This window comes from Uloborus diversus, chromosome 4, assembly GCF_026930045.1.
Source record: "Uloborus diversus isolate 005 chromosome 4, Udiv.v.3.1, whole genome shotgun sequence".
NCBI lineage: Eukaryota > Metazoa > Arthropoda > Arachnida > Araneae > Uloboridae > Uloborus > Uloborus diversus.
Window position 1 is genome coordinate 121,629,752 of NC_072734.1, and position 11,647 is coordinate 121,641,398.

The window sequence follows — 11,647 nt, forward strand, 5'->3', positions numbered from 1 at the left end:
TTCCTGCAGATGACTATGCAAATTCAACATTTTTTGTGAGCTTTTCGTCAAATTATCGTAATTTCCGAGAATTTTAGATTTTTTTCTAATTTAAAGAAATCTGCAGAATTTGTGCAAAATTTTATCTTGATTTGGAAAATCTACAGCTGCTGCAGATTTTCTGCAGAAATTTCACAGAAATCTGTAGAATTTCTGCAGAATATTTGTCTGAGTTTTCCTCTCACATTTGAACAGAATTGTTCTGCAGCTCAGGCATCTGTTCTGCGACGTACGTCGCAAATTTAGTAGTATTCTGCTTTGGGGCCAGACCAGTGGTTGGAAGTAGCGCGCTACAAGTAGCGACACTACTGTAGTAGCTACATTTTTTTGTAGTTTGTAGTGTAACGCACTACTTTTGTAAAAAAGTAGAGTAGCGAGTAGTTCGCTACAAAAAAAGTAGTTTGTAGCGATTTCTGAAAACTACTTTTGAATAAAGTTTCAAAAAAAAAAAAAAAAAAAACGAGGTTTCAAACAATCTGACTGCTGCAAGTCTTACATCAATCAGATTCGTAAGACTGAAAAATACGAGCTGTCATCAGACATATTTTGACGCCATATGTTCTGTCTGTTAGACGACATTAGTTTACTTGACATCGAAATGTTCACATTTCCCCAATATTTGCCTTGAGTAGAGCATAGTTTAGAAAGAAAAGAATAAGCGGTAACTGCCAAGTAGTACCACGTTTGTGTTTTCTGTCAGCAGAGAATCTCCCGTGGATGAACATCTTAGATGTCAATGAGATTATTGTGCCAAAATATCCTCCTAGTATGGAAACTACTGTAAATGTTATAGAAGAGGATGACATTGAACTGCCTTTTGGCCGGCTAACAATAAATATTACAGTGTAATAAAAATGTATGATAACGGAAATGTTTCCGTTTAATGCAAAATTTGCCCGCTAAGCAAAAAGGTATGAATGTCATCCGCATTTACCATCGAATCTCTACTTAAGTGACAGATGAGTTTCAAGACGTAGATTGACATTTCGCGTTGAGGAAAAGAGTATCTATACGATTTTTTTTAATGAACGTACCAATTATTTTAGACATTTGTAAACACCCTTAAAACTATTTCAGCCCATTGCTTAAGTTCATTTTTCCGAATTTAAACGTAGAGAACTGACATTTTACTCTATTTAAAAAGAAACTGTTATTAGATAAAAAATATGGTTAGGGTGCACAAAATCAGTGGGAGAGAATAGCATAAAATGAAACAGTACGGTACGTGTAGTGTGTAGCAATAATAAAATGCAGCACTACAATAGTACTTTACAGTAGATACAGTAATTACATTCGACGCAATTTTTACTTGTTCAAGAATATCGAAAATATTTTAATTTCTTTAGTTGTCAGGAACTTTCTATTATTCCCTTTAAAACTTTAGGTTAACAGCCTGCTTATGTGAAATAATGTTTCACCAACTTTATATTAAAATGAAAAATATGCGGAGTGGCGATTTGTAAATTAACAAAGCGATGTTTCGGCTAGTACAATGTGGGGTACTTTTTCTTTCAGTGATGCTGAAAGGAAAGTCCATTCCCGAAACTAATATTTAGTACTTAATAAAGAAGGTGATACTTAAGCATTGCGATTCCCTTCCCAAAATTTTCGTGTTACGGGGTGAGGAATTCGCGTTAGCTACAAAATTCGTTACTCGAGAGAAGCTCCCTATTTAGCCACTTCGCGTGTCGACACTTTCACATTACAGTAAAGTAAGCATTCTTAGTTATTTTTCATATTTCGATATCTTTTAATATTTGACAATAAATACTCGTACCGCTTGGTATATTTAAAAAATTTCTTTAGTTTTTCTTTTTTACTGATTGAGGGTTGATATATCAACAAAATAAAAGTCAGTTATTAAATAGTTTTAGTTTTCGAGTTCATTTGGTGAAATTGAAAAATGCTATTAGTTCTTTTTATCAGTTGCGTATAAGAAAGAAGATTGTGTCCAGGTCCGTCCCCCTAGCTTGAAACTCAAAATCAATTAACTATTTCCTACAAAATATAAATCCCTATAAAATTAACTCCTATAATGAAAATTAAGTTTTTCTCTTTTGTTTAAAAGGTGTTTCTCACCATCTAAATCTTATGTACATATACACTATTTGACCAAAAGTATTGGGACACTCAAAAATTTACATTTTTACGGATTTCGCGAGAAGTAAAAGAACAATTGCTCTGTAATTTTTTCACATTAAAGGTATACTTCAGCTGCCATTTTCCAACAAAAATTAAGTCTACTATTAATTTAGGAGACGAGCAACAAATTGAGGAAACAAAAAAAGTTTTTGGACATTTTTCATTGTAAATAGCTGGTAATAAGCTATAAATTTCAGAAACAAATTCTAGATAGATTTTAAACTTATTTTTATATTTTCGTGAAGGTATCTCTTAAACCCACAGAGACATAAGCATTTCTTTCAAAAATGCAAACTTTTTTTGAAGGTTTTCTGCTCATATCATGCAGAGTTTTCCGTCAAACGCTACTAAACTTTCAGAATATTTGACAGCATATTAGAGAAACATAATAATACAATTTCAACTTAAAATGTTGAAAATTTTCTAAAATATGAAAGGTTATAACCAATTAATTTTTCACTTCGCATGCGCGAAAGATAGCAATTTATAACTTTCTTAATCGGAAACCCAGATACATTCTACAACTCATAAAAAAATTCCACCGTGATATCTTTAAAATGTAAAAAGTTATTAGCGATCCTAATGAGCCGAATTTTAATATTTCTTGGCTAGATGACGAATCGTGAGGGATCATTCGCAAATAATCCATTCTGATTATGAATCACTCGACAACGATAACAGGAAAGTGTTGCCAGTTTGCAAACGACCCCTTACCATTCATCGCCTATCCAAGCATTATAGAAATTCGGCTCATTAGATCGCCGCTAACTTTTTGAATTTTAAAGATATTGAGGTGGATTTTTTTATGAGTTGTAGGATACATCTAAGCTTTGAATTATGAAAGTTATAAATTGCTATCTTTCGCGCATATGCGCAGTGAATTAAACGTTCACTGCGCATGTTCGAACTTGATTAATTGCTTTAAACGTTCATATTTCATTAAATTTTCAATATTTTAACCTCAAATTTTATTCTTATATTTCTCTAATATGCTGTCAAATATTCTGAAAATTAAGTAACGTTTGACTTAAAACTCTGCCTGATTTCAGCCAAAAACCTTCAAAAAAATTTGCATTTTTTAAAAAAATGCTTGTATCTCCGTGGGAGATACTTTCAGGAAAATATAAAAATAAATGTTTGATAGTTTTAAAACTTATTTCTGAAATTTATAGCTTATTCCCAGCTATTTACAATGAAAAATGATCAAAAACCTTTTTTTGTTCCCTCAACTTGTTGCTGATCTTCGCTTTTATTGTTGTAGACTTCGCTTTTATTGGAAAATGACAGCTGGAGTATACTTTTCATGTGAAATAAATTACAGAGCAATTGGTCTTTTATTTCTACAGAAATCCGTTAAAATGTGAATTGTTAAAAGTGTCCCAATTCTTTTGGTCATATAGTGTATGTATATCTATATGAAATTTTAATCAAATCATGACTGCATTTTTTTACATTTTCAAGTAGCCGAGTTGCACTTCTTGAATGAAATATTCACTGTCAGGAAAATATTAAAAACTTGAAGGTTGAATTCCTTCAAATTTTAAAATCCTTTCTTGCAGCGGATATTCGCAAAAATCGTAAAAAATGTTTGGAATGGCTCAGTAAAGGAATGAAACAATAAATAATTCTTAGTCCATGTTGAAGTAAGAAAACTTATTAATCTAAACCAGTTTCCTAATTTTTTCGTTCAATCTTCAAACGATGTGTATGCGTATGCTTTTTATTTATTTATTTTTTTAAAAGTAGCGAAGTAGCGACTACTTTTCAAAAGTAGTTTGTAGTTGCTACATTTTGAAAAAAGTAGTTGTAGTTGTAGTTAACTACATTTGTAATAAAGTAGTTGTAGTTGTAGTTCGCTACGAAAAGAAAGTAGTTTTTCCTACCACTAGGCCAGACATTAAAGAAAAATCAAAATTGGCATACAGATTTTTCAGTTATTCATTTCATGAGTCTGATTTCCTTAAAAAATATTACCAATATTAGATAGAACAAACAGAATTCCATAGTCATGTGTATATTTCTTGTATGTAGTCATTATCTCTGGGACCTTATTGTTCAGTTTTTGAAGGGGCATCAAATGTGAAAGAAGAATGCATTCTTAAATTTTAATAAAGGATACTAACTAATTTGACATCTGATTTTATAAAAAAATCAAAATTTATTTATCTCATTCCTTTTTTAAATCCAAGAAAAGAATTTAAATGATACAATAGCTGGAAAATGGAAAACAAATAAAAGTTGTGATCTAAAAAATATATATACAAGATAGAGCAAAAATATTTCTAAAAAAAAAATTAATGTTATTCCAATTAACTATTGTATTTCTAATAAGGTGGACATCCTCAGTGCATTCCTGCATTTAAGTTCAATAGTATGATTCAGTTAATTTGAAAACAGTGTACAGTGGTCCCGTTGCATTTGTACATTTTGTAGCAGACATAACACTGTAGTGCATTGTGAACATTTACGAGTGACTGCCCGAGTTCTTTGAAAATGCTTGTTTATTTCATAAATTTTAGCTTTTTATTTCCAGAAAAAAGCTCAATCACAAAGATTCTAATGATTTTTCATAAAAAATATTTCGAATGTTTGCTTTAACTATGATCTTTCAGTAGAGAAAAGTCTGTAGTTTAAATGTAAAATCACGCACTTACTTAAAATTTATTTGAAAGCAAAAACAGAATCTCTATAAAGACGTCAAAAATTAAGCAGATCTTTAAAAAATTTACAACAATTTTGTACTTATTAATTTTCATTATTTTGGTTTATAAAGTATTTTTTCATGACTAATGCAGTATTCTTTTTTCTACCTTGTTTCAGAGTTAAAACATTATGGATTCACTTTAACTGTAAGATGGCTTTTTAATATTTATAAACTCAACACATGCCAGGCTTTCTCTGAACGTAACTCATAAAGTTGTAATTGAAAAGGATTTTTACTCTGCGCTTAATTAAATATTTGTGTTAGACTTACAGCAATTGTTTCATGAACTTACGAAGTAAAGTATGAATATTACAAATATTTCAGTAGCAATAATTATATAACAAATCAAGAATAGCAAGAAAATGAACAAGTCAAAAATGTCACTGATTTTTTTAAAAAAGTCACAGAAATATTCTAGATCAACCATTATCTAGTCATTAATAACCATGCAATATTTATTTCTACATGTATGAATCTTTTTTATATTCATGTTCAATTTATTCATATATATATTAAAAGATAAGTTTAAATCATAATTTTATATTATCATCTGTTCACATTTCACAATTATGTTAAAGCAATACATTTTTTTTTCCAGTTCTTGGTTGCTTTAATAATAACAGTCATAGATATAAAAAAAAAGTAAAGCTTTTCAAAATGATTTTAAAAGCAACTTTTAGTAAAAGTAAACAATTAGCAGAGACGCCAACCTGAAAATATAGTTTTCAGTAATAAGAAAAGCAAGTAAGTAAATTTTCAGAAGTTTTTTATTTTTAAAAATCAGAAGTATAACTAAAAAAACTATTTGCAGACCTGCAAGAAAAATCTACTAAATCTGTTCAGCTTTTGTAGAAGGAAAGGGTTGCCAATGCAACCATTATTTGATATTCTGTATATACTCCCTCATATAAGTCACCCCCCCCCCCCAAATTCTTAATTAAAAATTCACTATTTTTAAATTATTGTTATTAACGTAGTACTGAATACAATGCTCAACAAATACCAGGCAACAAGATCACAAACACCTTCAGCAGTGACGACTAAAAATTTGAGCATGAAATATTTTGCAATTCTAATACATATTCCTGCTATACTCACTCCAGCTTTACCACAGATGTAAATCAAGTTTTTGCATACCCACAATTATGAGCGATTTCTTGAATCATTATAATATTCATAATATCATAATATAATTACTGAAGGAACATATAATTCTTGTTTCTTTAAATAGTGTTCAAAAAATATCCCGGAATTTATTATATTATAAAAAATGACAGTAAATCATACACACACAATATGTTATGCAGATGTTAGGATACAATATTAATATTTTCAAAAATAAAACCTGGCTCCAAGATTTTTAGAGATTTTTGGCTAAATGGACAAGCAGCAATCCAAGAAGAGGTTAATTTGCATGGATAGTTTCCTAAAAGTCTTCTAAAAGGGATTTGTGAAAAATCACGCAGAGATCCAACTTTACAGTACAGCAGCAATGAATTTGCACCTGAAAACAAACTTTTTGTTAGCACTGCTATCTTTTAATATTACATTCAAAACTTTCACATGCTATTCAAATCAAGGCCCCCACATGGATGTTGGTGGGGACCCTTTAGTGCTAATATTCTAATAATATCTGCATCGGACCAAAAGATGTAAAATTTCCGGAAGTGAAAAAAAAAATTCTTTCTTTTTTTTCCTCTTAGAAAAATTTGGAATGATGGAAAAATTGATTTTTTTTTTACAAATTAAAATGCACTTATCAGCAATATTTTCAAAGAAAATATTAAAAAATGTTAAATATTAAAAGATTGCAATATATGTATTTTTTTCTTTTTAACAGAACTATACATAAACAGGGGTCTGGCCAGAGCAAATTTGGGTCCGTTAAATTCACAAAAGTCCGATCAACCAAAACGGATCTTTCACAAAAATCCGATCAACCAAAACGGACCTTTCACAAAAATCCGATCAACCAAAACGGACCCTTCACAAAATTCTGGTAAACAAAAACGGATCTTTCACAAATTGTTTATTGAAAGAGCAAATCTCAAATTAAAATAATACAGCATATTTAAAGTTAAATTAGAGGAATCAACTTATACAAAATCAGCTAATTTTGCAAAAGGAAAAAAAAAATCGGCACTCTTGCGATGCTCCTGCAAGCCATAAATAATTACTACCGCCAAATAAATATAATGCCTGTTGCTGATTTCTTTGAAAGAAATTAACACCTGAAAGTCAGTTTGGTTTATAATTTTGCTTGTTTGTTTTATGCAGCGGTGTTGTTGTAAACTTCTTTGGAAAAGCGTCAACATTCTCTGAATAGGCGTAGTAAGCACTTTTCTCCCCACTCATGATTTAAGCATCAATAATATACAGCGAAATGAATTTAGAACTGCAAAGGATAGTATGGGTGGGGCAGATGTGATCGCTTCAGATAGGGTTACAAAATTTAAACTTATCGCCCCTTAGTGTCTGGTGGTGCGATGTTAAACTGTTATTTTGGGAGAAAGTTATATGGGTTTGGTTTTTCAATACTAAAAAGGATAATTAACTTTAAATAAACTTTTATTTACCGTTATTTTTTTCTATAGATGTCTACATTTTGAAAAACGCAATCTTTTTACATCCGATATGAGAATCATATTTCATTCTTTTTTTTTCAAGCTAACTTTGCTTTATTAGGATGCAAATAAATGAAAAGTCTCTTTATTTTTGTAACAAAGCTTATTTCAAGTTTTAAAGGGGAATTCCATTTTCTTTTATGAGTCAATAATTAAAAGGCTGAATCGATGGCTTATTTTTTATTTTATTTATTTATTTTTGCTTCAACTGTGTCCAGATATTAATGATATGTTTATCATAGGACTCTAAAATGCAATTCAAAAGTAATTTTATCAAAGATATTTATTTTACAAGCTGTTTTTATACTTTTGATTCCTTCACTTTGAGGATTGCAATCTCTTTGCATTCGCTGTGGAAATCTGATTTTTCGAATTTTCGATGTTTAGTACGCTTAGTTAAGAGGTAAACAAATAAAATATTTTTTTATTTTTGTGAAAATCACGGAGTTTATAAGGTTTGAACGAAACTCTGTGCTCTTAAACAGTGTCAGTAAGTTAAATGCTGAACCCCTGCCTAATTTTTTTTCTTACAGTTATTTTAAATACTATACAAAAAACATTTATAGTATAATTTAACATGATGTAGAATGGTAGATAAATATTGATACTTGAGGGGTGCCCATCTCCCAGGGAGAGATGCCTCCCCCCTCTCTTCAAATACTAGAAAAACACTCAAGAATGATATTCTCAACAGAAAAGAGAGAAAACACTCAACTTTAAGTGTCAATGATGCAGTTTCCACCATCTCAAAAGTCTAAGCTTTCGCTTTTACAAGAAAAAAAAAAATTTTCATTATTTGATTTTTCACAAAAATAATTGATTTTTCACAAAATTATTTTATTTTTCACAAAAAACGGACCCTGTGAAAAATCCTGGACAGACCCCTGATAAAATTTTCACTATTGAAAATAAACCAAATAACTTTCTTTGTTCAGAATCTTTTTTAGTCAGATTATTACAGCTCCAGACTAAGTATTCTGAATGGTAGCCACTGGCTATGAAAGTCACAATAAATGGTAGTCACTTTTGCACTCTTGGTAGCCTTTTTTTTTTAAAGAATGCATGCGGCGAAAAAAGTAAACAATCTATTTGCTATTAATAGCATTAGCAACAAATTAAAAAATTATGATACTCTATAGAAACAACAAACAAAATTTCACTTAATTTAAATTTCTTATGTATTCTATTTTGTGAGTTTCTAATTGCACATAGTAGCAGGAGCACCCTGAATCTAAATATTTAGAAAGGTAAAATTCTTAAATTACAAACTGAAGCTCTGAATTCTACTGAATGATAAAATTCACCTTGCAAATATGCCTGTAATTGCAAGAGCAATATGCATCATAAAAAAAGAAGACAAAACAATCCCAATTTTGAAATACTTTCTCCGGATTTGCCCTAAATGTGAAATTTTTGATTGGTTATAGCGTTCTTCAGTGACCTCCCATCGAGACACCACAGTATATTAGCATTAATGCAGCACTGGTAAAATTCAATAATATCATGTAATTCTGCTCCTGTATTGTATGCTAGTGATGTAAAATACCCGGGTATTTATTTTTAGGGGTAAATACCCAGGGTATATATCCGGGTAAATACCCAAAATGGGTATTTACCCGGGTATTTATTTCAAAAATTTATATTCAACTAAAATACTTTTCTGTACGTATTCCACTATGTATATTTATGACCAACCACATACAAAACAATAAATTTTTGCAAAAAATTGTATTTTGATCACATATTTAAAGAATTATTGTGTGAAACAACTTAGCAATCTACTAATATGATATTCACATTAAATGTGTTGGATATGCCTAATCAATGTTAATAGCCAAATTTCAAATATAAAAAGCCATTCTACCAAATTAAAAAGCTTAACTGGTTACAATAAAAAGCAAACATCAATTTTTTAAGGTCCTAGTTTTTTATAACCCAGTAATATGTCCCTGCATGACATCAAAATGTAACGAAATGTTGTTCAATTTATTATTACCATTTATTTACTTAGATCTTTTGCAGAAATTTCCTCCAAACCTAGTTCAAGTGTTCAGGCGTATTCTGCATCCTTTTTCAGTAAAATGTGTTTGAAGATGCTTAAATTTTTTTTTTTAATTAATTCTAAACAAAAGAAACTACTGAGGTTTGTTTCAAAATATTAAAGAACTGATAATGGGAAAGAACAATTAAAGATAACTGCGCTTGCAGCAGGAAGGAATTTTGATACTGTCTCAGAAATCCTGTGTTACTGATGGAATGACTCATAAAATAAAATCCCAAAATAGTATTTTAAAAAGAAGCAAAGTTGAGCCTAAAATAGTTCATTTTAAATTCTGGCAGTTTTTTGATAAGATTTCACTAAGCCTTTAATTAAAAAAATTATAACATATAAATTTTTATATTTTTAATCTTTCATTTTACGGTTTATGTTTTAAAAAGAAAATCATCACCTTTGATACCACCTAAATTTTTTTTTTGCAAAGCGCTCAGTTACTAGGGGATTTACCCTGCCTTCAGATAAATACCCAAAATATATTTACCTTCCCATCCTATATCACTGATTGCGTGTATTAAAAATAGTATGAATAAATTTTCATCATGAAGTACCGGGGAGCAAAAACAAATGAGCAAGACAACAGAAAACAATAGTTTTTAATTTTTTTTGCTCATTAATGTGAAAACTTTCAATATTTGCCAGGTTATCACTTAAACAGCAATAAAATAAATAAATATATAACATCATAGTCCTAATAACTTCTCAGTTTATTCTTCCAAACATCCCTCATGCTTCCTTTTTTTTTTCATTTCGGGTATGACTTACCAAGATGTGATTTTGAAATCCTGAAGTTCATCATTGAATTGATCATACTTCTTCAGATATGACATTGAAAAGAAATTTCTTTGGTTCACACGATATGTTTCTTTCATAATTTCATAAAGTCTTTCAATAAAAAATATTATAAACTGTGTAGTACATATGCATTAGTCAGTTTTATCATCTATTCCATATTTAGATTTAAAAAAAAAAAATCCCCTTCACTTTTTGCAAAATACCCAGTTTTTGGGTATTTACCTAGGCCTTGGGTAAATACCCGGGTAAATACCCAAAAAATATTTACCTACCCGCTGGGTATTTACCCGATCCACATCACTAATTGTATCTTAATCCAATATTAATTTCATTATTTGTGCTTTGCTTCATTTCAACTAAGGATAATAGAATCCTCATTAGAAAAAGTTCTTTGTCCTTACTAGTAAAAGATATTGGGGAATATTCCTGTGTCAATGAGGGATGCACAATAAGATTATACAAAGTACTTCTTACAGCTAATGAACTGCATTTTTTTATGAATGTTAACAAATGAAGATTAATTAAAAACATTTCATCTCATGTCATGGCAATTGTAGCTACAGAAAAAGTTCTCAAGTAACGTTGTACCAATTTTGAAGTGATTTTGTTGTTGTTGTTGTGTAGATTTTTTTTTTTTTTTTACTTACCGATTAATGAATGTTAGTGATGCAAAAAGAGGAAATTATTTTTTCCTCTTGTGTTGACTAATCCAACATTTCGCAGATGAGAACTGAGGATTTGATGTAATATTTAAAATGTGTTTTTAAATTCTTGGAATGCAATAATAATGCTTAAATATAACTATAAACCTTTTATTACATGCTTCAACTAGTTCTAACACAGAAATTTGCCTGTGATTCTGAATTACATTTTCATATATTTGATAAACTATCTCAATGTACTAGGCCTGCAAGTCCCAAGAAATTTTCAAAAATTGTCTTTTGGCTAAAAAGTTTAAAGACCTCAGCACTACAGGATCTATAGGACACTAAAGGTGCTATTTGTCGACTATGAATCAAAATAAAAAATTAAATGGTATTAAAATTATTAAGATTGTTCCAACAAAAGTCCAGACTCCCCCTAAATATTTCCATTTCATGTAAATGACCCACTTACTCCAACCAACCTTACCAATAGTGTGGCTATTTTGGTGTTACAGTAAACTCCCGATTATCCGCGGAATTGGGTGGCACAAGTGCCGCGGATAATAAAAATCGCGGATAACCGCAAAAAGGCTAAAATGGGGGACAAATCAGGTAAAAATTGTCCTATCTGAAATTCTTAACT